Source organism: Rhineura floridana, chromosome 5 (assembly GCF_030035675.1).
Source record: "Rhineura floridana isolate rRhiFlo1 chromosome 5, rRhiFlo1.hap2, whole genome shotgun sequence".
Lineage (NCBI taxonomy): Eukaryota > Metazoa > Chordata > Lepidosauria > Squamata > Rhineuridae > Rhineura > Rhineura floridana.
The window spans coordinates 137,641,384-137,668,758 of NC_084484.1; positions in this window are offsets into that span (position 1 = coordinate 137,641,384).

Genomic DNA, 27,375 nt, shown 5'->3' on the forward strand with positions numbered 1-27,375 from the left:
GTCACCGCCAGTTCAGACCCCATGAGCATATATGTGAAATTAAGATTTTTTGCTCCAATATGCATAATTTTACACTTGTTTATATTGAATTGCATTTGCCATTTTTCCACCCATTCACTCAGTTTGGAGAGGTCTTTTTGGAGCTCTTCGCAATCCCTTTTTGTTTTAACAACCCTGAACAATTTAGTGTCGTCAGCAAACTTGGCCACTTCACTGCTCACTCATAATTCTAGGTCATTAATGAACAAGTTGAAAAGTACAGGTCCCAATACCGATCCTTGAGGGACTCCACTTTCTACAGCCCTCCATTGGGAGAACTGTCCGTTTATTCCTACTCTCTGCTTTCTGCTTCTTAACCAATTCCTTATCCACAAGAGGACCTCTCCTCTTATTCCATGACTGCTAAGCTTCCTCAGAAGCCTTTGGTGAGGTACCTTGTCAAACGCTTTTTGAAAATCTAAGTACACTATGTCCACTGGATCACCTCTATCTATATGCTTGTTGACACTCTCAAAGAATTCTAATAGGTTACTGAGACAGGACTTTCCCTTGCAGAAGCCATGCTGGCTCTGCTTCAGCAAGGCTTGTTCTTCTATGTGCTTAGTTAATCTAGCTTTAATAATACTTTCTACCAGTTTTCCAGGGACAGAAGTTAAGCTAACTGGCCTGTAATTTCCGGGATCCCCCCTGGCTCCCTTTTTGAAGATTGGCGTTACATTTGCCATTTTCCAGTCCTCAGGCACGGAGGAGGACCCAAGGGACAAATTACATATTTTAGTTAGCAGATCAGCAATTTCACATTTGAGTTCTTGAGAACTCTCGGGTGGATGCCATCCGGGCCCGGTGATTTCTCAGTTTTTATATTGTCCATTAAGCTTAGAACTTCCTCTCTCGTTACCACTATTTGTCTCAGTTCCTCAGAATCTCTTCCTGCAAATGTTAGTTCAGGTTCAGGGATCTGCCCTATATCTTCCACTGTGAAGACAGATGCAAAGAATTCGTTTAGCTTCTCTGCAATCTCCTTATCGTTCTTTAGTACACCTGGTAGCAGAAGATGAAGAATCATAGAATAGTCGAGTTGGAAGGGGCCTATAAGGCCATCAAGTCCAACCCCCTGCTCAAAACAAGAATCTAAATCAGAAATGGCAGCAGCAGCAACAACAACAAAAAACAATAGCAGCAATAGCTTTGGAAGCCTAGAAGAGTTCCTGATATAGCTGGCTATAAGGAGCCAACAGAGAAAATCTCACTCAACCTTGCCCTGAGCAGCAGCATCACCCCAGGAACTTAGATACATCTTATTTCATCCCTGGAATAAATGGGGGGGGAACTACAGCCCAGTCCTATTGTTGTTTCCCTCCCCTTTTATACAACCAACAGAGGAACTTCTCTCCATGAGCTTAGAGAAGGGCACTGCCACTCTGCAGAATGAGACCCAGCCTCACAGCACTGTGGATTTGCTCCTCTCCCCACCTCCCTGCCTCTTCAGGCCTGGCTTTGAATACAGTGGGCAGGGATGGCACGGAACTGCTTGCCATTTTGTTTTCCTGCAATACCTTGCTGGAGTGTCACTCTGACAGGGCACTGGGGGAAATGTAAAATTGCAAGCCACTTGCCACCATTCTGTCACTGCAACTGCTCACCTCCATTGCTGCCCATCACCACTGGTGTTTGGGGTACTAAATGCCATTTTCCGTGTGTGTGTGTGTGTGTGTGTGTGTGTGTTCAGATCTGGCAGTGGCTCTGTGCTTCTTGAGTGTACATTGGTTGCAAACACATTTTTTCCTCCTGTTTCCATTAAAAATCATTAGACACACAAAGCAACAGAGGAAGAGGAAAGCCAGTCCCTGTATTCCTTTCATGCACTAACCATTACAGAAGTACACGATGTAGGATTCCTTAAAAAGAAAACTTTGACGGCATAAGCAATACGCTGCCATATTTCCTAAGGATAGAGTAATCACTCCCGTTTTGGTACAGTGCCTAAAGACCTATAAAGAGACATATTTATTATTACCCGAACAGGAAAAGCTGGAAAGATGCCTGTACAAAAGCTACTGTGCTACTCCACGATTAATCTGGAATGCAATACCATTGAGTTAGGAGAGGAATTATTTCTGAATATAACATATTCAGGAACTGCAAGGTTAAAATCTTGAGTTTCTAAATTCATTTTACCTGGGCTTCCTAATCCTTTACAGTTTATTCAGACTCCTGACCGTTGACAGACAGAATATAATGCGGTGTGCCTCAAAGCCCATTTTGTCAACTGTTATAATGTAGGTTTCACAAAGGCTATGGTTAATGTCTTTCTTGTGTCAAGTGACATTTTGCCGAAAGCACTTACATCCTTTCCATATTTTTATGTTTCAATATCCATGCTTTAGCAAGTAAACATTTTCAAGTTATGATTTTGAAACCAGTTTTCTACCTTGAGATTTAGCCCGGACATGCATTATTTTAAGAAAAAAGATTTTTTGACTCTTTTAAATCTGCTGTGTGGTTTATGAAAATGCAGGGTAGTCAGATTCTTTCTTACAATGACATTAAGCCCCAAATGAAAATAATTTAAAATGCACTTGGGATGGTGGACAGGATGCTGGCCTAGATGGACCACTAGCCTGATCCAGCAGGCTCTTCTTATGTTCTTATGTTCATTAGCTGAGGTGATCTGCACTTTTCATGTGCAAGCAATGTTATCCAGCTCACAGTAGAAAAGAATTGTTCAATGCCCTCTAATGCACAAACTCAGCAGTTAGAGCATATAAGAAATTGACAAAGACAAAGACAGTCCACTGCACTTTGTAAAGAATATTCAAATGACCGAATATTCCTTCATCTGTTTTCTTCACATAAACACAGGGACTGCAGTGGCAGCTGTTTTCTCCTTTAAGTCAATTCAACTTTCACAACACAACCAAGACTTGCAAAACACCATTTTTCCCCCTGAAGCTTATACCAAATGAACGTGAGAAACAATCAAGCCAGACATCTGGCAGACAGGCTGCAATAAAGAGCTGAGCCTGAGATATTAAAGATCTGGGGTAGGCAAAACCCTTTCTCAGGAGAACTCTAAAATGCATTTCTAAAGGAGAGTACCCTGTTAGTCATCAAACAAATACACTGCTAAAAATCAATTCTTTATTCAATGGGTGTTTTTAATCACAACTCGGGCGGTGATTGTGTTCTGCTTTTGTTCCTTGCTGAGAAAGGAAAAGACTGCTTCCCTTTTGTCCCAAGTGGAAGTCAGTCCAGCCACCTTAACAGTTCAGGGTGAAATATGATTATACCTGCTAAGCCAGCTGCAAATATCTGTTGAAAGTTTGGGGACACTCCATTTTGAAATTCCAGCTTTAGCTTGTGCTGTTACAGAATTGCTTTGGCACCAATGTCTCGGCACTGAGGAATTTCCATGGGAATGCATCCACCATTTGCACAAGGCACTGAAAAAGCTTTCTAAATGTTATGCCCTCAGCTTTGCAAAGTGGGGATGTTTACCAAGAGAGGCACCACTCCTCCCCCCACTCTTCTCTACTTTCTCTCCCCATCTTTCCATTATACACTTGCTGGTGTTTTGCATATCTGCAGATTCCAAATGCTTTCAACATTTGCCCGCTTAAAGTGCAGATGAATTTAATTTTGTTGATTTGAAATGGTCAACAAGAGCACTGTTCCATTTGCAATCCAATGCCTCATTGCACCAGCCTGAGAGAAAGGGGAGGAAGCAGCATTGTCAATGGGAATTGTGCTTGCTCTATTTTGATCGTTGCTCTTAGCTATAACCTCTCCATGGTTTGTGAGGAGCTTATGAAACACTGTATAGGAACAATGGAATATGCATTTTAAATTGTATGGTAATTGTCTGGTAATATCCTCTTTGGCTCTTTTCAATCATTGCTTCCTTCCAGCCAGCCACTGTTGTAAGAGTTTGTCTATTAAAATTCAAATTAGGTAACAAGGTGAAAATTGCCTCATGAATTCCCCCCCCCTCAATTCAATACAGAGTTTTTTTCCTATATATGCCATCCTTTCAGAACCAAGCATCTGTGCCTTACATTAAGGTAAATACTCTTATGATGGTCAGAAATTTGTTTTTTCATATCTGTCTTCAGAATATCTTTCCTTCAAAGTGCACATTCGTCAGCACATTGTACAGAGCATGGACACCTTGAGGAACTCTTTCAAGAGATTCAATTGATTTTGTAAAGCTTCTCATGCATATGGAAAAGGATATCCATCATATTGTTGGACTCAGGGCTGTGGTTGGGAACTTCCATTTGTACCCTCCTGGATGGCACTGATGCAACCCATCTCTGAATGTGTTGTTTCCCAATACGAAAGAAATGAACAAGTTTGTGCAAGGTTGTTAAGATTAGTCAGTCAAAACCTGTGAGCTTTGTGGCTGTCTAGATTTGGAACTGCTGACTGGCAATGGCTGGAAGAGTTGAATTGGCTGAAAAAAACCATTTCTAGTTCACAAAGCTATGGCTGAAGACCCCCACCCTACCCTACCCTACCCTGAACACAGAAGTTGATTGCAATCTTTTATTTTGTTGCAGAACAACATGCAGGGTTGAGCTTACCTTATTGTGAGGTGGTCAGTAATGTAGTGGCAAATTGAAAAGTGCAGGGTCACTTCATGATAGTCACAGCCACACCCACCCTTTTTTGCTCCTGGATTAAGAATGAGATCCTTGCTTCTACCTTCTACCACAACAACAATGTTTACAAAAATACATACATTAGCAGAAAGTCTGCATAAAAAATAAATAATTAGTGAAAATAACATTAAAATGCATTATATGGTGAGAAATGGCTTGCAAAAATATGTACAGTTAGAACTGGACACAAAATGTGTTTATTAGGAGCAATTTGCACAAAAATGCTGAAGAATTTTCTTGAGGATTTTAAAAATAAATATTTGCAAATTGCTGGGAAATGTAGAGAACTGAATTTAAGATTGTAGAAATCTTAACTGAGATTGGAAAAATCATAAATAAGAGAAACTGAGACAACTGAAATTGACATATCCTTGCATCTCTACTTCCCATGCTTATAAGGAAGCCCAGCTCAGGATTTCATTACATTTTCAGGAAACATGGATACCCAGGAAGGCCGCTCAGTGCAGCCCACTAGAGAGATGATTTGCAGCATGTACAGACACTCAGAAACACCCTTTGGGAACCTTGAAAATAAGGAAAGTGCAACAAAAAACCCACATCTCACTCATGAGAATGCCACTGATTTTTTTCCTCTCCCCTTTGCTAATTTTCAAATGCAATTTCTTCTCTCATTATTGAATAATGGTTAGGGGGGGAAAGGGAGAAGGGATTTTCAGCACAGTACTATACAGTGCTATATAGCTACAATAGTGCCATCAACTGTAGAATTAGATTTTTCAGTGCAATATCAAACATATGAAGCCAGAAAATTTCCAACTTTTTTTTAAAGAGCAAACTGTTTTCAAAGCACTGGGCATATTCATCAGCACAGCAACATACCAGGGATCCTGCTGCCAAATGTTTCCCATGAAGGAAAGATCTGGTATAGATGTTCTGCTGTTGCATAGCTGGGGCATACAACACATTGCCCCACACTAGCATTGTAAATGTGCAAGGACTGCTGTCTTGCTAGAGAACATTGTCCACTTATTATACAATATCCAGGCCCTTACAGAGCTTAGTAGGCAAATCTTCTGCTGATATTGCACTCCACCATAACTGGGATTAAAGCAGGATAGAGCTGCTGTCCTCTCTGAAGGGAATCAGGGTAATGGCCCTACCTATTATATTGGAACCTACACATCCCTTCCCACATTACTTAGTCTACTAACTCTAAAATTTGGATTCCAGGATATCGGGTTTTGCCTTGCAGTATACTAAAAGTCACTGTGGGTGGCAGTTTGTCAAACTCCTGAGCTGCGTATATCTGGGCTATTCAACATATATACAAAACAATGGCTAGGCATGGCTGGTTTAGACAGAAGCAAGTGCCACTCACACTATATTACATCCAGAGCACACTATTCCACAGTACAATGGAAGGCCTGGCTGGCAAAATAGCAGCTGGCACATTGAGATGACTACTCTGCGCTGTGGGAAGCACAATGTTTTTGGAGAGAGTACTCCTTCTTTGGAATAAATACTGACTGTGTGTTGCTGAGAATTGGTTGCAGCTTTATCTATATTTAATCAGCTAGGAGATTCAAAGCATGGGGCATCTTGTTTCTAACGATAGCTCTTTTTTCACTGATTTTGGGGGAAAGAGGTAATATCTGCTGCAGATAGATTAGATGAGGGAGTATATTCCTTTTAACTATACCCACAACCTTTCAGAAGGAAAGCAAAAACTGCTTCCATCTGGCAGGGTCCTCATCAATCTGTTTTAAACTTGGTTTATAATTATCCCTAAACAGATTTCTCAAATTAGGTATAATTTTAACTCCTGCCTTCCTCAAATAGTAGTGAGATGTGAGGGACATGGGCACCACCTACTGTACAGCTTTTAGAGGCAGTGAAATAGAGTTATCGCCACCATAAATTAAGCACCTCAGTACCTTTTAAAACACTTGCTTAGTTAATTGTATCATTAAGAAAAGAGACTATGAATCACATCTCCGCTGCTAGACATTCAAAGAGGGTTAGCAAAATGTCAACGGCATTTGGGCTTCCAAAAGCCAACGTTGCTATGGCTGCTTAAGGTTGTTTCATGCATGACACTAAAAAGTGCATTTGACACTCTCTCTTACTTTGCGTCAGGTATGGACACTGGTAATATAAGAATTTCAAAACAAATATGAATATACATCAGGATGCTATTTCGCTCAAATCTGATATGAGTATGTGTGAGAACCCAAAGCACCCAGATAAAGTTAAACACTTTTCAGTCCTTTTAGTTTCAGTGGGAGAGATTTAAGAATGTTTTTAACAACCCTGTGGGAGTCTGTAGGACTTAAAGTGCTTCGCTTTGGCTGAATTGTGCCGACAGCACTTACACATCTTCCCTTAGACCACCAGACAATCATTCAGAAGCACTACCACGGGCATCTTCATGTGTTACTGCCAGGATGAAGCTTGACAACTGGATGGGAAGATCATATAATTAGCCCAGGTCATGTGGTCCCAGACTTCCAAGAGTTACTGTGATGGGACGTTAAGAAGTCACTGGGAAGCAGCACTGATGTGGCTGTGTTAACATACACAGAGGACCCTAGTGCTCATACTTCAGAAATTATGATGTCATTTAGGTTGGAAGCCTAGATGCTTAGAAGAACATTTAATGAACAGGTATGCTTCATCCAAAGCAGCCTGAAGGGGCCAGATAGTAACTGCTATTCTTAGTTCTTGGAAAATTACCTTTATGCTTTCTCTGTTAACTTTGGAAGGAAAAACTCCTAACATTCAATCTTGCCATAAAAGGAAACTGAAGTTTGGGTCAATTCTTAATAGTGGAGCCAATGCCCTCTGATGATTTAATTGCATTCACATAAATATTTTGAATGAAAGAGCCATTTTGTTTTCCAGCAGGTGACCAACGTTTGCTATCACTGCCAGTCCAGGAATGTGTTTCATTAGCTAAGCTGGATTTGCAACTCATGCTCCACTGCTGCCTTTTTCAATGATTATTCACCTTTCCACATTGATGGATTGGCTTCCTAAACTTTAGTCTTTTTGCTCTAAAGATTTATCTTATTAGTAGGCTTTACTTACTCTTAAAAAGCTACAGTACAGCTATTGGGTGACACTTCATATCCTGTTCAGGATCCAGGCAGAATACTAGTGTTGCGGTTCTTATCCTTAAGAAAATGGAAATGGAAATGGACTGCCTTCTAGTCGATTCCAACTTATGGCGGCCCTATGAATAGGGTTTTCATGGTAAGCAGTATTCAGAGGTGGTTTACCATTGCCTTCCTCTGAAGCTGAGAGGTGGTGACTGGCCCAAGGTCACCCAGTGAGCTTCATGGCTGTGTGGGGATTTGAACCCTGATCTCCCAGGTCATAGTCCAACACCTTAACCCAGCCTATCCCAACCTTTGGGTCCCCAGATGTTGCTGGACTACAATTCCCATCATCCCTGAGCATTAGCCATGCTGGCTGGGGCTGATGGGAGTTGTAGTCCAACAACATCTGGGGACCCAAAGGTTGGGAAAGGCTGCTTATACCACACATGCTCTCTCTAACCTTAAGAAGGGAGATATAAAATTATCTTCTAATTATTGACCCATATGTCTTACAAACATCTACTTACAACCACCACCCATGACAGTTTGTGAGCAATGCAAGAACCTGTGAACTGGACAATTCTGTCTTTTCCTCTTTCCACTCTGTGTTGCCCTAGCCACACAATGGAAGACAGGAATAAAATGCAAAAGGACCTGGATAGACTAGAAAATTGGGCTGAAATTAATAAAATGAAATTCAATAAAGACAAATGCAAGATTCTGCATTTAGGCCACAAAAACAAAATGCACGGGTACAGGATGGGAAATACCCGGCTTAGCAGTAGTGCGTGTGAGAAGGACCTTGGAATTGTAGTGGATCGCAAGTTGAACATGACCCAGCAGTGTGATGCTGCGGCAAAAAAGGCAAACGCGGTTTTGGGCTGCATAAACAGAGCTATAGTTTCCAGGTTGAGGGAAGTAATAGTCCCACTATATTCTGCATTAGTCAGGCCTCATCTGGAATATTGCGTTCAGTTCTGGGCGCCTCATTTTAAGAAAGATATAGACAAGTTGGAGCGGGTTCAGAAGAGGGCGACGAGGATGATAGCCGGTATGGAGAACAAGTCTTATGAGGAAAGGTTGAAGGAACTTGGCATGTTCAGTCTGGTGAAGAGAAGGCTGAGGGGTGACATGATTGCACTGTTTAAGTACCTGAAGGGCTGTCACATAGAGGAGGGTACGGATTTGTTCTCTGCTGCCCCAGAGGGTAGGACTAGGTCTAATGGTTTTAAGTTGCAGGAGCGTAGATTCAGATTGGACATTAGAAGGAACTTCTTGACAGTAAGGGCAGTTCGGCAATGGAACCGACTGCCTAGGGAGGTGGTGGTATCCCCTTCGCTGGATGTCTTCAAGCAGAGGCTGGACAGCTATCTGCGGGAGATGCTCTAGCTGTGGATTTCCTGCTGTGAGCAGGGGGTTGGACTCGATGGCCTACAAGGCCCCTTCCAACTCTATGATTCTATGATTCACCCTCAGGAAAACCAAGTAACAAACAAAACTGAAGTGCCTATTGCTAATATGTGGATAGATTAGTTTGGTCTAGACTAGACTAGAGCAATTTGATTAGATAGAGTAGATCTATTTATCTGTGTTCTTTTTTTCACTCTGTTTCAAAACTGCAGTGGGATGAATGAGGAAGACAAATTCCAGGGCCCCAAATTAGCGTGCAGTGTAGTGACTCCAGTCCACCAGTACCACATTAAAGGGTACCTGGGAAGTCCAGCAGGCAACATAAGGAGAAAGATTATGACCAGATGAACTTATGTGCCTGCTAGGGTTGCCAGGTCAGAAGCATCCCAAAGCCTGAGATTTCAGGGGCGGGCTGTGACGCGTCCTTCCCTGGCTCTCCCTGTCAGGTTCCTACCTGCTCATGGTTACTGCCTGTCTCTAGGCACCACCAGGGACTCCACCAGTCCGGACTGCTCTCTCTTATGGTTTCTCTCCCCGCTCTAGCACAGATCTCAACAGATCCCCCTGCTAGGCAACCACCAGTAACGTCCCAATACTAGTATTCCCAGAGACTCTGAATACTGGTATTGTTATTCTCTTCACCGCTGCCACCATTTGTTACAGTTCCCCTTCAGCCTTGGTCATTACCTTACCCTCCCTTCTGGTCTGTGAAACCCCAGCCAAGGATCAGGCCTTTGGTAAACCAAATTAAGTATTTATTACAGATAACAAAGCTAACAAGATTAACAAGATTTCTTCTTAAGGCACATAAGCATATGGTTTTACTCAATACTAATCCGAACTCCACCTCCCTCCTTCTCCACTCTCTCCTGGCAAACAACTCTCTCAAACCCCACCAAGCAATCCACTCTTTCTCTTCTCCCCCCCAGATTCCACTCTCACTCTTCCTTTTATACATTCAGCCATTTTAAACACTCAGCCAATCATCTCGCATTCTACTGCCCATTCACTCCCCCTCCTCTTTCACTCCACTTACCATGTATCTTCTAAAACAACAACACTTACCATATATACATTAATATAGGAACATCACACGGGCCCTAGTGATGTCATGGTGGCAAGTGATAGTGATGTCATGGAGATGGGCCCAAGTGATGTCATTAAGCATGATACATTAAGCATCAACCAGAGTTGCTTGGAGGATACAATTCAAACAAAAACATTTCTCAGATTGGAAATTAAGATAGAAAGCTTACCTAAATAAAGGTGTTTCCAGGTACAGCTGAAGTAACGGGATCATTTCTTCTTACCTGCTTAGAGATCCTGTGTAAGGAATATTTAATCTAGCCTGCTTGATTATGGCAAGAAGGGTTTAAGCGCCCTCAGGCCAGCTCAATCACTAGAAGGACATGGTAGGAAGAAAGGAGTATAGTGTTGTGGAGATGTTAGGAGCACTCAGGAGTAAAGATGGATGCCCCTGAAGGCTGCAATTCTAAACACACTTAGTAAGCCCCATAGAAATCAATAGGACTTACTTCTGAGTAGATAGGGATTGGATTGTGCTGTTGGTAAAGCTTGACTAGGGATCCTCTGCAAAGGTAACCATATCCAAGCAGGGTTGGCAACTCCCTGCCTGCAATGCCCTGCCCGTACTGTTCAACATGGTTGCTCCAAACTTCTTTACAGAGTTGACCCTTCACTACCGAAAGAGGTCTGAGACATGAATAAGAATAAGAAGATTCTCTACCCTTTTCTATCTGCATTGTGGGCTGCTATAAACTCACTGACAGCCAATCCAATTCCAGTGAGTAATAATTGACAGAGAGAAAACATACATGGTTGGATCTACCTTCACAGACAGCAGCTTGGGAACAACAACAATTGCAGCCACACTTCCCAGTATGTGAATTCTCTTTTACTACTATTGGGCAAAAAACAAACCAGCATGCAACCAACAAGGTGCTGCGCTTGACGTCGAAGGCCCTTCTCCGGGTTCCAACGCAGGAACGCATTGAGGAACGCAGCGAGGCCCAGAGACCAATAACTAGAACTAGGGCCTTCTCAGTAGTGGCCCCCGAATTATGGAACGACCTCCCTGACGAGATACGCCTGGCGCCTTCTTTGTTATCTTTTCGGCGCCAGGTAAAGACCTACCTCTTTGCCCAGGCTTTTTAAATTTAAATTTTAAATTTCAAATGTTAATTTTAATTTTTTTTGTTGCAATCTTGTTTTCACATATGTTTTATAGTGCATTTTATTTATACTCACTTGTACTTTAACCTGTCTTTATTGTTGTACACCGCCCTGAGAGCTTATTGCTAAAGGGCGGTATAAAAGCACAATAAATAAATAAATAAATAAATAATCATCAGTGGGTTTAAGGAGATTGAGCTGAGGGCATGGAACCACTGTTATTGCTTCTATGGATGTAAGGGAGTGAGGTTAAAGGTAAATGAAATGCAAACGGAAAAAGAAAAACAAAAGACTGATAATTTCCTAAATGCAATACCATACCAACCACAATAAGATTCATATGAGGAAGGCAGAAAACTCAGCATCCCACAGTCAGGAGTCCTCACCAAAAACAAAAGCTAAAAAACTCCTAGCAGCCAGTTAGCCAAGGTCACAGAAATCACCATGCAGCACAACCTGACCCAGAGGTTACAGTTAGTGCAGAATGCTGTGGCACGATTGCTGACAAGAGAGAAACCCTATCAGCACATAATCATTTTTTCCTCCCTGGGCTCATCATCATCATCATCATCATCATCATCATCATCATCATCATCATCATCATAAATCTACCTTCCATTACCCAATAAATAAGTAAATCTTGCTTTGTGCCAGCCTATGATAATTCTGTCTCATGCAGGCTAGGTTAGAGACAATGCTAGCTGCCTTGGACAACAATTGTGCTAATAACTCTTTGAGTGTAACTGTGGAGTAACTATTATGCTTTTCGTTGTAAATCGATTGTCCATACATGATGACTTGGCATGCATTAGATAGGGCTGGGCAGGTTCAGACATTCTCCTTTTTCCTGCACAGATAGAATGAGCAAGCATCTGAGGTAGGCCTGGACAGATCAGCCTATTTCCAGTCTGGCACTTTCACATATTCCTAAATAATAAAAATGTAAGCCCTCACGCCATCACACCATCATGAGGTGGGATGTCAGGGGCTGGGTGAGGCGATAAAGATCACTGGATGTGTAGGTGGGCTACCTGGTGGCAGCGCCAGAGGACGCCATACAAGCTGAAGTAGTGACAACAGAGGAGGCTGTGGTGCCAGAGGAGGTTGTGGCAGCGGTGCCAGAGGAGGCCACGCTACTTCTGGAGGAGACTGCACAGGCCACAACAGTGGCACCGGAGGAGGTGATGGCAGAGGAGGAGGCCCTGCAGGCTGCGCTGCTGGCAGCACAGGCTGCAGCAGCAAGAGGAGGGCAAGTAGGCCATGGGAGCAGCACAGGAGGTGGTGTCAGGGGAGGCCCCGCAAGATGCAGCACTGGAGGAGGTTGTGTGTGTGTATTTGGGGATTCATGGGGTATGTGTCTGTGTGTTTGGGGTGGGGTTGGCTCTGCCCCCCCAGTTCATTCATAAATCCATTGTCTACCATTTCCACATTAATCTGCTCTTTTTTAAAAAACAAAACCTATTTTATTCCAGGATGCACATTTTGATGAACGTTGGTATAATTTCTGAAGAATAATTTCATTTCAATCCACACACTAGACCAGGAAATGCAGATTAGGCCGGTTTGCATCATAATTCACAAAAACTGATTTCCTCAATCACTCCTAATTTGAGAAAGCTATGCTGAAAATATGCCAATCCTTTTCTAGCATGTGAACATTCTAAAGACCCTGTGGAGACCTGCAGATATAACCATTCTTAAATTTATTGTATCCAAAATATACCCCCAGCTGCACTATTGGATTGACTTACAGGACTTGTTACTGCACCTTCAGTCTGGAAGTGTTTCAGAACAAGATATTTCAGAAACCTCAAAAGGCACCCCATGTTTCAGATTAAGAGCTGTTAAAAATGTTTTAAAATGGGGGTGAACCACAGCATACTTTGACATATTACTGAAATATTTTTTATTCCCCTATGCCACCCCCCATTCCTCTGATAAATGTGATTCAGTTCACATTTAAAGCCACATCTATCGAATTTGCACCTTCCAAAACAATATGAAAATCAAAACGTAGCCCTCCCAAATTCACACTAATCCAAATTTTGCATTGCAGTTCTCTAAAGCAGCAATGTTTACAAAAATGCATTATATTATGAGAAATTGCTTGCAAAAATGGGTGTATTAGTTAAAACTGCATACAAAAATTGTTTATTAGCATTCATACTAAAATGCTAAATAATTTTCATGAGTACTTTTTTAAAAAAAATCACAAATTGTTGCATAAATGTAAAGAACTGAATTTAAGATTGGAAAAATGAGAAACTGAGGGAACCAATATTGAGAAATCATTCCATTCCTAGGTGTGGGGAACCTTTTTCAGCATATCGGGCAAATTCCCTTGTGGGCAACCTTCCAGGAATTTTGTGCTAGTCATGGATGAAGCCATCCTTACTTTTTATAGTAGGCTACTTTCCAGCCATGCAAAAAGCTGGTGGTTTCTACACACTGATGCCCACACACATAAGAACCTAAGAATACCCTTCCGGATCAAGCCAGTGGTCCATCTAGTCCAGCATCCTGTTCTTACAGTGGTCAATCAGATGTTTGTGGAAACCCTGCAATCTGAACTTGAGTTCAAGAGCACTCTCCTCTCCTGCAATTTCCAGCAACTGATATTCAGAAGCATATTGCCTCTGACTTTGATGATAGAAACATAGCCATTATGGCTAGTAGTCACTGACACCCTTATCCTCCATGAATTTGTCTAATCCTCTTTTAAAGCCATCAAGTTAGCAGCCATCATGTAATCTCTCCATCCTCCTTCAAAGTAAGCAAGTGGCATTACCGCAGCTCAAGGACACATTCTATGGAAAAGCATTCAAAGGGTGCAAAGCAAGCATGGCATTGGGGTGGGTGGACTGGAGGGGTGGGTGGGAGATTCCCAAGGGCTGGATGGAGAGGCCCAGAGAGTTGCATTTCCCCCCAAGGTTCCCCTCCTCCTTCTCTGATAAAAGCATCTACTTTGCTTAGAACACAGGAGATACCTTCAGTAGTCATAGATGGACATTATAAATATTCTTCTATATATGGCAAGAAAGCAGCTGAAGATAAGAACAGTGACACTATACATTTATTGCTCTGAGGATCCCAGAAGGAATTTTGTTCCTGGTTATTGGAGGATACAGCCCATTAGTTGAATCTGTAAGAACTTGATTACTGACTTGCTAGCAGTAAGATCCTCCGTGGCGCAGAGTGGTGAGCGGTGGTAACGCAGCCGAAGCTCTGCTCACGGCCGGAGTTCGATTCCAACGGAAGAAGGAAGTCGAATCTCCAGTAAAAGGGGTCGAGGTCCACTCAGCCTTCCATCCATCCATGGTCGGTAAAATGAGTACCCGGCATATGCTGGGGGGTAAAGAAAGACCGGGGAAGGAACTGGCAATCCCACCCCATATATACGGTCTGCCTAGTAAATGTCGCAAAACGTCACCCTAAGAGTCAGAAACGACTCGCACTATAAGTGCGGGGACACCTTTACCTTTAGCAGTAAGAAGGTTATACTGAAAGTAGCTGACTTTGCTATGGCACCTCCAACATATCATCAAAGTCATTTTAGTGCTTCTTTAGTTACCTTCATATTATAAGTATAATATTTCACATATGTCATTTTCATACCAATGTTATTTTGTCATAATAATAATACAATCCTGTAAGAGTTTGCTTAGAAGTAAGCCCCAGTGAGTTCAAAGGGACTTACTCCTGGTGAACTGTATATAGGATTACAGCCTCAGTCTTCTTTATCTATATTATTAATTCCCATGGTAAAAATAAATGAGAACTATCCACGTGCTTCGGAGAGAGAAGAAGAAGCTGCTATAAACCATCATGGGATAACAAGAAAAGGGAGGAAATGATAAAATCTACGTAGTCCTTGCTTTCAGATAAGGTCAGAAGGATGGATCAGAGAGAAGTAAGGCTGAAGAGAGGGAGTAACAAATAACAGGAAGAATTATCTGTATTCATCAATGGTTCAGATTCTCCTGTATTATTTTAGACATTTCTCATACTTACATGGATTAGCATTTTGGGTTTTTACTGTCCTGTTCATTTGACATTCTTATTTCCATATATGTAAAGAATGAAAGGAACACACTTTATGTATCAAGTTTCCGCTCTGCAACACATCAAAGAGAACTTTTAAAAAAAATAAAGTAGTGTAAAAGGTCTGAAGAAAATGTATGTTCACATCATTTTTAGACTTCTGTATTCTCTCTTCTTTTTATAATTGAGTGCTGGTGGTTTTGTAGTTATATGATCACTGAGCAATACATAAAAAGAAAAACTCAGAAATACAAGGGAAATGATGGTTTATATCAAGGTACTTATACAAAAACCAAGATCTTCTAACTGATTCAAGCTCTCTTTTAAACTCGTTTGACCTTTTGAAACATTTGAGTTTGCATTGACTTAATCAGTATGCCAGTTTTTTTTTAAATCCAGTTACATTTACACAGCTACAACTGTTAATAGCAGTGAAAGGTTAGTATAACTTGTTTCCATTCTCCCTTGCAAACCTGGGATGATGAAAGAATAACAGCCAAAGATTATATGCAGAACATGTGTAACCCGTGCCCCAAGCGGTTGTTTTCTTTTTTCTTTTTATTGAAAAATAGGATTGAAATCTATGAATGGAAGAGAAATGGGGAAGGGTCTGCTTAACCCTCTCCCCTCTCACCATGTGTTTGCTTGAAGATGCATGCAAATATTGAAACTGTTTTTCCTTACAGGGTCCTGTATCTTTTCCCCAGTTTGGAAAGAGCATTTTGAGTGGACAGATGGTAGGAGAGAAAAGGTTTAAGCAGCCCCTTCTCCAGTCGTTTCTCCACTGAAAATGGAGGGCTGGCAGAGAAGGAGAAGTAGGACTGTGCCCATAACCCATGTGTAATCTAGTTTGTATGGACAAAAATCCATACAACTACATTGTCATTGCTGAGTTTTTCAAGGTTACAAGTTGATTACCCTGTTTTAAACAAATTTCCCACATGAAGAGACCGACATTCTAATAGGGTCATGAATTTTGTGCATTTAAGTGCCCAGAGAAAGTCAAAGGGTTTTGTTGTTGCACATGTGACTCTCCTTCGGGGCCAGACTACACACCACATTACATTTTTCATGCTTTCATGAGAAAGGCATGCTTGAACTGGTCACTTTTTATTTTGGGGGGGAAAATCAGCCACCACAAATGTTTCCTGTTGCATATTGAAGGCCCATGCCTGTTTCTTGTTGAAAATTACTCCCCTGGCTAGTCTTTGTCCCCAAAGTGGCCATTTACCCTCAGAGGTCTGAATGAATATAGGAACATAGGAAACTATCTTATACTGAGTCAGATCATTGGTCCATCCAGCTCAGTATTGTCTGCACTGACTAGCAGTGGCCCTCCAGGGTTTCAGGGGGAAAAAAGGGGGGGGCAAAAACCAATATGCTAGAAAAAATAGGAATTTATTGTTTATTCAAACCCGATGCATTTCAGCCTATTGGTTTTTAGGCCTTCATCAGGGGAGTGCAGGCTAACGAGAAGTTCAAATGAGCAGACCGCTTACAACAAATTAAACGCCTCCGGTAAACGCAGGTAACTCCCCTGATGAAGGCCTAAAAACCAATAGGCTGAAACACGTTGGGTTTGAATACACAATAAATTCCTATTTTTTCTAGTATCTTGGTTTTCACCTCCCCCCCTTTTTTTCTTGGTTTGGATGCTAGCCACTCCTCGTTCTTGCCTCCAGGGTTTCAGACAGGAGAATGTCTCAGTCCTACCTGGAAATGCTGGGCATTGTACCAGTGACCTTCTGCTTGCCGAGCAGATGCTCTACTGCTAAGATGCATCCCATCCCCCTATGAAGGAGAAGTCCTGTCCATTTTGGAGTATAATTGTTAGTGCCCGCTCCCTTCCCACTGCACAATAAATATGCCTAGCAGTATGAGTTGGCATGTGTTAAATGAACCATGGGACAAAAAATGTAGGAAACTGCATTCGCTAGGCCCACATCACACCAACTCAAAGGCTGCTGTTATGAATGGACCTTGGACTTGAATGGACCTTATGAGCATAGCTCACTAGAAATGCAAGTTCTCCTATTGTGAGGATAGCAAGACTTTTTGCTGGAGTTATCCGCACATCACCCCTAAAGCGTGTATTAATCTGACACACAGAGAGACAGTAAAATAAAGAGTGGTTTTATTAAGAGAAGAAACAAGGAATAACATTACAGTGTACAATTACAATTAATATTTAAACAGTATCTAACTATTACTCATTCTTGCGTTTTGTAGTGCTAGATAGACTAAAGCAAAGAGACTAAACCCTACACACATTCTTATGTCAAGCTCACCAATACAGAGAGTAAAGGAATGAAAGAGACCCAGACGTTGTGTATACCTTTCCTGGACAGTTGCTGCGAGTCTAAGGCAGAGAGAGAGACTTTTGTATCTAGCCCAGTGAGCCAAGGCTTAGCCCTTGTGTGACCAGCGCTAGATTTGAAAGATCTCACCCACATCCTTAGCTCTGAAGTTCTGCAATTGCCCCAAGGATGCCGGGGAGCGTTGGTAAATAAGGCAGCCATTGGAGCCCTCCAGAAGAGGAACTCGCAACCCCTTCAAACCCCTTTTCTAACTCAACTGACTCCAATGTGAACCTGACCGGGAAGATGTGGATGTGACCGACAAAAACAATGAAGGAATTTAGGAATACTGGTCAAGGAATCTGTTTTTTTCCAGAAACCATTCCCCGATAAATTCCCAACTAATAGCTGCAATTTCCCTTCTGTACATTCCTGATGTTTCAGATAATCATTATCCTGTCTCCTCCGAAAAGTTAAGATTATCATAAACCTTATGCAAACTGTTTCTTTGTTTGAAAGGAGCACCTGATTCTTACTGGGCAACATTTATTTATTTATTTATTAAATTTATTAGTTGCCCATCTGGCTGGTTGTCCAGCCACTCTGGGCGACGTACAAGATAAAAAAACAATACATTAAAACGTTAAAATTTAAAACCATAACAGTAAAAACCTAATCCACCCCAAAAGCCTGCCTGAAGACCAGGTCTTCAAGGCCCGGCAGAAGCTCATCATAGAAGGGGCATGGCGGAGATCATTTGGGAGAGAGTTCCACAGGGTGGGGGCCACTATTGAAAAAGCCCTCTCTCTAGTCCTCACCAGTCTAGCTGTTTTAACCGGTGGGATCGAGAGAAGGTCTTCTGAGGCTGATCTTGTTGAGCGGCATCCCTGACGATGCTAGAGGTGCTCCTTCAGATAGACTGGGCTAAAACCATGTAGGGTTTTAAAGGTCAAAACCAACACCTTGAATTGGGCCCGGTAAACAACCGGTAGCCAGTGCAACTCCTTCAGCACTGGAGTGACGTGATCTTGCCGGCGGCTGCCTTTAATCAGACGAGCCGCCGCATTCTGTACCAGTTGCAGCTTCCGGACCGTTTTCAAGGGTAACCCCACGTAGAGCACATTACAGTAGTCTAGGCAAGAGGTGACCAGGGCATGTACCACCGGTGGGAGCAGATGGCTGGGAAGTTAGGGGCGCAGCCTCCGTATCGGAGTTGATACAGCGCCACCCGGCTCACAGCCGAGACTTGAGCCTCCATGGACAGCTGGGAGTCAATAATGACCCCCAGGCTGCGGACCTGGTCTTTCAGGGGCAATCGTACCCCATTGAGCACCAGGTCCACATCCCCCAGCCTTCCCTTGTCTCCCACAAACAGTACCTCGGTTTTGTCAGGGTTCAGCTTCAGCTTATTCCTTCCCATCCAGCCACTCACCGACTCCAGGCACTTGGACAGGGTTTCTACAGCCAACCTCGGTGAAGATTTAAATGAGAGATAGAGCTGCGTGTCATCCGCATACTGATGACATTGCAGCCCAAATCTCCTGATGATTGCCCCCAGCGGCTTTATATAGATGTTGAACAGCATCGGGGAGAGGATGGAACCCTGTGGCACCCCACAAGTGAGAGGCCAAGGATCCGAGACCTCATCCTCCAATGCCACTCTTTGGTACCTACCAGAGAGGAAGGAATGGAACCACTGCAATACAGTGCTCCCCATGCCTAACCTCTTCAGGCAGTCCAGGAGGATAACGTGGTCAACGGTATCGAAAGCCGCTGAGAGATCAAGGAGGACAAGGAAGGTGCATTCACCCCATCCCACGTCCTCCTCATATCATCTACCAAGGCGACCAAGGCTGTTTCAGTCCCATGTCCAGGCCTGAAGCCCGACTGAAATGGATCCAGATAATGTTCCCCAAATGTTCATAGCAGTCAGGAAGTCTATACCCTCAGGCTTTCAAGATATGTATTCAGGGGTCACAGAGAGGCTGTCTCCCAGTGCACATAGTGTACTAAGACTTTCAAAAAGCTTTTGACAAGGTACCTCACCAAAGACTTCTGAGGAAGCTTAGCAGTCATGGAATAAGAGGAGAGGTCCTCTTGTGGATTAGGAATTGGTTAAGAAGCAGAAAGCAGAGAGTAGGAATAAATGGACAGTTCTCCCAATGGAGGGCTGTAGAAAGTGAAGTCCCTCAAGGATTGGTATTGGGACCTGTACTTTTCAACTTGTTCATTAATGACCTAGAGTTAGGAGTGAGCAGTGAAGTGGCCAAATTTGTTGATGATACTAAATTGTTCAGGGTTGTTAAAACAAAAAGGGATTGCGAAGAGCTCCAAAAAGACCTCTCCAAACTGAATGAATGGGGGGGGGGGAAATGGCAAATGCAATTCAATATAAACAAGTGTAAAATTATGCATATTGGAGCAAAAAATCTGAATTTCACATATACGCTCAGGGGGTCTGAACTGGCGGTGACCGACCAGGAGAGAGACCTCGGGGTTGTAGTGGACAGCACGATGAAAATGTCAACCCAGTGTGTGGCAGCTGTGAAAAAGGCAAATTCCGTGCTAGGGATAATTAGGAAAGGAATTGAAAATAAAACAGCCGATATCATAATGCCATTGTATAAATCTATGGTGCGGCCGCATTTGGAATACTGTGTACAGTTCTGGTCGCCTCATCTCAAAAAGGATATTATAGAGTTGGAAAAGGTTCAGAAGAGGGCAACCAGAATGATCAAGGGGATGGAGCGACTCCCTTACGAGGAAAGGTTGCAGCATTTGGGGCTTTTTCGTTTAGAGAGAAGGCGGGTCAGAGGAGACATGATAGAAGTGTATAAAATTATGCATGGCATTGAGAAAGTGGATAGAGAAAAGTTCTTCTCCCTCTCTCATAATACTAGAACTCATGGACATTCAAAGAAGCTGAATGTTGGAAGATTCAGGACAGACAAAAGGAAGTACTTCTTTACTCAGCGCATAGTTAAACTATGGAATTTGCTCCCACAAGATGCAGTAATGGCCACCAGCTTGGATGGCTTTAAAAGAAGATTAGACAAATTCATGGAGGACAGGGCTATCAATGGCTACTAGCCGTGATGGCTGTGCTGTGCCACCCTAGTCAGAGTCAGCATGCTTCTGAAAACCAGTTGCTGGAAGCCTCAGGAGGGGAGAGTGTTCTTGCACTCGGGTCCTGCTTGCGGGCTTCCCCCAAGCACCTGGTTGGCCACTGTGAGAACAGGATGCTGGACTAGATGGGCCACTGGCCTGATCCAGCAGGCTCTTCTTATGTTCTTATGTTCTTAATCTTTGCTGTTGTAGGTTTTTCCAAACTCTGGTTCACTGAGGTGAATCTAGGATTAAAAATCCCCAATATTTTATTCCTCATTACACTGCAAATAGGAAACAAATCCTGTACATGTCTACTCAGAAGTAACTTCCTTGAGTTCAATGGGGATTACTCAGAGGTAAATAGGTACAATACTTACAATGTATTGTAATACAATGGCTATGTTAAATAAAAATATATTGCATATTTCTCTTATAGGTAAGAATAATATCCCTGCCACTATATAGTATGTGTTGGAGAAAGCACATCACCATCACAGGGGTATTTTGCATATATCTTGACCTGGCTTGAGGCCCAGACATTTGTGGAGGGTAAAAGACCTCATTTGGATGGAAGAAGACAAAGTAAATCAAGTTTATTATGTATATATTTTCCCTGTGAAGTGAGAACTTTTTTCAAAGCATTTTAGATTTTCTTCATCCAGGTATGCAACAAACAAAAAACCTCCATAAAACTTCAATCAAATCCCAATGTACTTTCTAGTTTAATTTTTATTGTAGATTTGGCAAATAATCTTAACACTTTGTTGCTTCACTCTTTGATTCTGTGGAACTTGTAAAAAGCATTTTACAGCAAACCACAATGGCAGAGTTTTCAAGGCAGGCATTACTTTAGTTTTTAAAGCAAATCACACATTCCCAATTAATTTTTTTTTTTTAAAAAAAATCATTTTCCTGGCATGGTGTGTATGTACACAGATGCTATGAAGTGTATGAGAGCAGAATGAAAACCCCAAGTCTGTAAATAAATAGTAATGAGTGTTGCAGTGAAACCATCAGCTCTGGAACTTCTGTCCCAATTAACTTTACACTGTGCATTTAAATTTTATTAACTCTAAGTCATACAGCCATCGACATTTAAAGCTAACAGGAAACATCCGAAGGAATAATAGAATAGCAGAGTTGAAAGGGGTCTGTGTTGTTGCCTAATAGGTCTGCCTTTCTTAGAAACAATTCCAAGCACTTCAGGTATACTCCAACTTTCTTCTCGGCGATCACTTGTGACTGAGTAAGGCTGTCTTCCAAAATATAGTCTTTAACAATGGATCCGTCTGAATCTGTATCCACTGCCGATGTACCAGACCATGACTAGGGGCTTCTGGATTTCACAGTCCTGCCCCTGTCGCCAGTTGCCAATCACCATGGGACTTTTGTTATAGAAGACGCCTGTGCGTGAATTTCTTTTATGTGGGGAAATCAGTGCACCACAATCAACACACAATCTTGACAGAAAAAGGCTTTGATCCAATGGCATGGATACCACGACAATTGGAAGTCCTTTATCTGCTGCAGCCTTCATCCGCCTTCACAGCCGTTGTAACATACACATTGTTATCCTCCGCCTGTTCTGCTGTTGAGGACTTTCTTGGATCGTTCTTTGTCTGGTTCCTCTCCCTTGACCTTACCGCCATGGGTGACTATGCTGGGAGTACCTGACTCCCAACGGCATCGCTCACAGGGTTCATTGGAACACGCAAGCCCACTCACCACTACAAGGTGACGATCCAGCGAGGGGTATACTCCAACTAGAACAGCTTTATTTATGTATCAGTACACTGGGAACCAAACTGACTCATTCCCTTCTAGGCCTCCCTAATTTCCTCTTGCTTCTCCCCACTCCTCTCAAGTACTTCCCCTTGACCCAGGAACTAACTACACAGGACTGGCAAGGCCATTGAGTCCAACCTGCCGCTCATTGCAGGAATTCAAGTTAAAACATACCCAACAGATGGCTGTCCAGCTGAATCTTGAATGTCTCCAGTGTAGAGAGCATGGAAAAAAATAAGATAAAACAGGAATTCAAGGGAGCTTTCTTTAATATGAAAAATGCTGCAAATACTAAGTGCCTGATGTGGGTATAGTTAATTGTCTCTTTAAGAACTGTAGAGCAAACGTTGCTAGTCAGGATTGGCTGAAACCAGTCAGCAGGTCAGAGTGTGACTGAGCTAAAGGAAGTAGGGTTCCCTGATCAGAAGCACCCCAAACCCAAAGATTTCAGAGGTGGATCCTGGTGATGTCATAGGGGTGTGTGACCTGGTGATGTCATAGGGGGTGTCCTGCTGATGTCATAGGGACAGACCCTAGTGATGTCATAGGGACAGACCCTAGTGATGTCATAGGGACAGACCCTAGTGATGTCATAGAGGGTGGGCCGTAGTGATGTCATTAAGCATGATACATTAAGCATCAATCACACTTGCTTGGAGCATATCACTCAAACAAAAAAAATCTCTGATTGGAAATTAAAAAAGAAAGCTTACCTAAATGAAGGTGTTTCCAGGAGCAGCTAAAGTGATGGGAACATTTCTTCTTACCTGCTTAGAAATCCTGTGAAAGGAATATTTAATCTATGCTACTTGCTTCTGGCAAGAAGTGTTTGAGTACCCTCAGGCCCAGCGCTTGGGAAAGTTACTTTTTTGAACTACAACCCCCATCAGCCCAATCCAGTGGCCATGCTGGCTGAGGTTGATGGGAGTTGTAGTTTTAAAAAGTAACTTTTCCAAGCTCTGCTCAGGCCAGGCCAGTTACCAGAAGGCCATTGTAGGAAGAAAGGAGCCTAGTGTTGTGGAGAGGTTAGATGCGAGCACTCAGGAGTAAAGATGGATGCCCCCGAAGAACAGCAATTCTAAACACACTTACTAAAGGACTAAGCCCCATAGTACTCAACAGGACTTACTTCTGTGTAGATACTGTTAGGGTTGTAAGGAATACTCTGCAATGATATCCATATCCAAGCAAGGTTGGCAACCCCCTGCCTGACTTTTAAAGTGGCTCCTCCAAACTTCTTTACAGACTTGACCTTTCACTGCAGAGAGAGGTTTGAGAAATGAATAAGAGTTAAGAAGATTCTCTATTCTTTCCTGCCTACTTTGTGGGCTGCTATAAACTCACTTTGACAGCCAACCCCATTCCAGTGAGTAATAGCTGACAGAGAGAAAGCACACACGGTTTGGTCTACCTTCACAGGCAGTAGATTGGGAACAACAGCAATTGAAAGCCAAATTCCTAGTATGTGAATTCTCTTTGACCACTATTGGGCAAGAAACAAATCATCAGGCAAATAACAACGTGCATCATCAGTGGGTTTAAGGGGGTTGAGCTGACCACATTGAACCACTGTTGTTGTTTCTATGGATATAAGGGAGTAAAGTCAGAGGCAAATGAAAGGCAAATAGAAAAGAAAAACAAAAGACAGTGATGATTTCCTAAATGCAATATCATACCTACCACAACAAGATCCATATGAGTAAGACAGAGAATTCAGCATCCCACAACCAGTCAGTGTTCCTAAACAAAACTAAAAAAAACCTGGCAATTAGTCAGACAATGTCACAGAAATCCCCATGTATCACAACCTGACCCCGGGGCTGCAGTTATTGCAGAATGCTGTGGCATGATTGCTGACATGAGTGAGACCCTGTCAGCACATAATATCTCTGCTTTGAAATCTGCACTGGTTGCTGATTTGCTGCCAGGCCAAGTTCAAGGCGTGCTTCCCATGTTACAGGTTCTACATAATACTTGTCCTGCTCTTGTAAGAAATCAGTCCTTCAGTGTGGCAGTACCTATACTTTGGAACTCCCTACCTATTTACATTAGGCAGGAGCCTTCACTGTATTCTTTTTGGCACCTGCTAAAAACAGTTTTGTTTAGGGAAGTGCATGTAGACGCTATTATCTTTTTTCCTGTTTTTAGCTCATTTGTTGGCTTTATTAATTTGAATGTTTTTAAATACCTGTCTTTAAGTGTTTTTGCCAATACTTTTATTGTTTTAATTCCTTCTATAAACCACTTTGAGGTTTTCTACAATAAGTATATAAATATTGTAAATAAAATATACAAATAAATTCCTGAGTCACTGTGGCCCTTGGGTCTCTTTCCTCTTTTATACTGAGTCAGACCATTTGGTACCATCTTGCTCAGTACTGGTGACATGGACTAGCATTGGCTCTCCAGAATTCCAGGCAATAGTCTCTTCCAGAGATTGAATTTTGGAATTTTGTATGCAAAGCATGTGCCCTACCACTGAGCTACAGCCTTGTTTAAAAAGTATCTTTAAAAATTGTTTTCATTTCACTAATGAATGCACAGCATATTAGGGCAGATCCTCATAATACATTTAAAATACATTAATTCCACCACAGAACCCTGGGAATTGTAGTTTGTTAAGGGTGGTGGTAACTATAACTGTAAGGTAGTGTCGTGGAATTTACAACTAGGTACTTTTTGGAGGAGACTTAAGAATGAAGCCAAAGCCTGGTTTAAGGTTATTTATTCAGCCAAAGCGCTTAGCTGTAGCAAAGTACATAACTCAACTAAAATGGTGGTCAGTTACAGACATATTTATACCCCCACATTCATCATGACAATGGCAACAGTTTCATCTGATTGTTCTATGCTACAGTGCTACAGTGATGCTCTGCCCCCTGTGCCAGCCGCCCACCTCTATGCATTTCTGGAATATCAGTATCCTTGGCATATATTCATTCTGTTACAGCAGTGCTATTCATTATTGTCTACATGATTCCCCTGCTTGCAAGGAATGGAAGTCGGAATCAATCAGAATCCTCCTCAGTAGAAACTGCACTTCCCAGGATTCTTTGGGGGAAGTCATGCACTTCATATGTGGGTTGGATGTGCTTTAAATGTATTATGTGGATCTGCGTTACATCATAAACTTTGCTTGCATATAGAACATTTTAATTAAATTTGAAAATGGAAATAAGATACAAAGTTTTCTGGGTGACCCTTAACTACTCATCATCTCTCAGCCTAATCTGCCTCTCAGGGTAAAAACAACAGAGGCGGACCATGACCACCCCATGGCGCAATCCTATTTTTGTTTACTCAGAAGCAAGTCCCAATGTATTCAATGGGGCTTAGTCAGACAGCGGAGCATGCACAGAACTGCAATTCAGTGATAAGGAACTTCACTCACCCAATCCAAAATTCAGAATCATGCCACATTAAGCTGTTTTGCAGCTGTTTTATACTTGTTCTATGCAGAGCTTGGAAAAGTTACTTTTTTGAACTACAACTCCCATCAGCCCAATCTAGTGACCATGCTGGCTGGGGCTGATGGGAGTTGTAGTTCAAAAAAGTAACTTTTCCAAGCTCTGGCTTTATGGTTATTGGATTTTAAATGGCTTTATTTCTTGTTGTGAGGTGCCTTGGTTTCCAACCTTGCCTCATAGGGTTGTTGGAAAGGCTCCATATACACACACATTGGAGATGTAAAAATACATACACCCACATAATAGTTTATTGTCAAAACCAGTTGGCCATTCCAGAACATTTTTTAAAAAAAGTATTAGTTTCCTGCCATATAAAAGCAGTGACACCTAAGTAAGCCCTGCCTAACTTCTTAAAATAAAAGGATCAGAGGGGGAGAGAAAGATTTACAACACAATCCTTTTCTATGTTCACTCAAAAGTCCCATTGATTTTCAGCACAATCGTAACAATTTCTACTAAATTGTAAGTCCCATTGAATTCAGTGTGGTTAGCTCCCAGGTATGTGGAATTAGCACTGCAGCTTTACTGCCAGAAAAGCTTCATATTGGGAAGGTTTTCAAAACAGGTTATGAATTAGACAAATAAACTGTCCTCTTCCAGTAAAATTTAACTCCTGTTTGACTCCTTAATTAGAAAAGTATAACTCTGCAGCATGTACACTTTTTAAAACTTGTTTAAAAATTATTTGAAAGATAAAATGTATAATATGCCATTTTGCATGCAATTAAAAATACCCTGCATGTACACTTTTATGCCTACCAAGATCCTGCTGTGATCTTCTGTTGTAGTGCAATCATATGCATGTTTACTCAGAAGCAAGTCCCAATCCTGTACAAAGTACTCTTTATGCTGCTCAAAGCTATATATTTATTGAATTCTTGATCTGAGACAAACAGGAAAAGTAAACTGAGTTTAGGCTGGGGTCCACAAATCCAATCAATCACAACCCTAACTTCACTTATTGACTAAAAACCTGAAAAGGCAGTGATGAGAGCAGCTGGTAGTAACAGAAGCTGCGGGAGGGGGGCTGACATTTTGGTTTATATCCTTTGAACCAGACCTCCTAGAAATGTACTTTTTTTCAAAAATGAAAGCTGAGTCCGAAGATTAAGGTCAGCTGGAGACCAAGAGAGGACCCCCAAAAACCTGAGTCAGTAAAAACCGAACACTTGGCAACCCTAAAAGGGAGCAAGGGCTGAGTTGGAAGTCTCATGTTCAACAATGTTCTACATTTATAACAGATAATAAAATGTTTTGTTTGTAATCAGAAGTCCAGTAATCTTAAGTAAAACAATACACCTGGGAAGCAAATAAACATCACTGTGCTGTGCATGTTTTGAAATATGCACATTCA